Below are 1,878 nucleotides of genomic sequence, written 5' to 3'. Positions count from 1 at the left end.
CCTGCCTCTCACTCTAATCGTCTTTCTACCCCCACCATTGCCATCAGCGGTCCATTCTAGATGTCGATGGGTCAGTCTTATCCGATACCCCTCCAACCTTCCACAAGTATTTCTCAAAAAAGGATGGAAAAGCAGAATTGCTTTCCCAAATAGAATAAAATGCACCGGCCACCTCGAACCGGGCGAGTAGAACAAAAAGGATGATTCAGGCTGCGGTCCATTTGACGCTACAAACGTTTCGAAGCGTTTTTGATTAGTCAATTTGTAAAATTCTTTGTTCTGATTGGTTGCTCAAACGCTTCGAAGCGTTTGTAGCGTCAAGTGGACCGCAGCTTCAATCAAAATTAAAATGGTGAGGCGCCCCTTCAAACACTGAATGCCTGCGACCACGGCGCTTCTATGCCGCACGGCCGCGCGCCAAGACGGATAAACGGACTGTGGAAACTGGAAAATGAAATACACGGCACAGTCAAAGCCGGCAACGCTTTTCAAAAAATTTAATCGAGGTTAGAGTCCTAGATTTATCAGAGAGGCGCAACCGGTGTTATGCATTCTGATTCGCTGTTGCAATCTGACCAATTGCGTGACTTGGCAGCCATTTATAGTACTAGTGACATATTTCTATTTTATTTTATCCTATACATTTTATCTCACATTATCCTACACGTCTTATCTTGTTTGACATAGTTTAAAGACAGTTTCATAGCATGTCGGCCGTATTTAGTACTCTCTTTAGCACCTTTGTCATACTGACTTAAGCCGGTTGCGCCTCTGATAAATCTAGGACTCTAATGCTGGATTCACACTACATCCGATTTGCGTCGTACAACGCTCTGCAACCAATCAGAAAACAGGATTTCGATGGATTTTGCTTCATATCATCGAAATTCTGTTTTCTGATTGGTTGAAGAGCGTCGTACGACGAAAATTGGATACAGTGTAAATCCAGCATAATCGAGATGACGCACGTCCGATCCGCTCGAGTGGTCTGACGAGACTGGACAAAATAAACTAAAGCTCTATATTACTAAAGTAGCGCATTAAGGTCCGCACAGAGGCTCGTAAAGCTGGTTTTACATTAATCGCAGCGCAGTGTCGCAAGCGTTGCGGTCTAATCAGAGTCGAATTAGCTTGATGTTTATTGGACAGCAACGCTTGCGATGCTGCGATGCGACTAATGTAGAACCAGCTTAAGCTTAACCATAAGCATAAGGCTTTAAACACAATGCGAAGAAGTGATAGCGATAGGAATAACACCATTTCGACCTATCAGAAATCAAATACACTGGAATGTACACTTTCTGATAGGTTGAAATTGTATTATCCCTATCGCTATCGCTATTCCTTCGCATTAGGTCTGTTCGCGTTGCATGAAATCCCCAAATATTTTTGCACTTAAAATGAGATAGATATATATTTGGTTTTGAAAAGAGAGAAAGAAAAGATGCCGAGTGCAAAAAGTGCGAGCAACGCGAACAGATTATTGTGTTTAAGGCTTTAACATTCTGACAAATTTAGGGCTGATAATATTGGGTGTTTTCCAACAACGTACACAGATGACACAGTGTAACACTGTGTCGTACACAAAGTGTTCCAACTATGACACAGTGTTACACTGCTCGACACTGTAAAAAGTTAAGTACGAGCATGTAGAGTATGTCAGTATTACCAACTTTTCAAGAAATTTTATACTTAACGTGTGGCAACATGTGGCGTGTGGAAATTATGGGATTCATTTCTAGCATGAATATAACCTAATTGTAACGGTTGTACGTATAGTAGAAGAGAAAAAGGATAATTAATCATAAATTTATAAGGTAATTATTCAGAATACGGTCCTCACCTCCGATTTCGATGAAATTAGGCTCATTCGACGCG

Source organism: Trachymyrmex cornetzi, unplaced genomic scaffold (genome assembly GCF_001594075.2).
Source record: "Trachymyrmex cornetzi isolate Tcor2-1 unplaced genomic scaffold, Tcor1.1 scaffold105, whole genome shotgun sequence".
Taxonomy (NCBI): Eukaryota; Metazoa; Arthropoda; class Insecta; order Hymenoptera; family Formicidae; genus Trachymyrmex; species Trachymyrmex cornetzi.
This window is presented reverse-complemented; position numbering follows the sequence as displayed.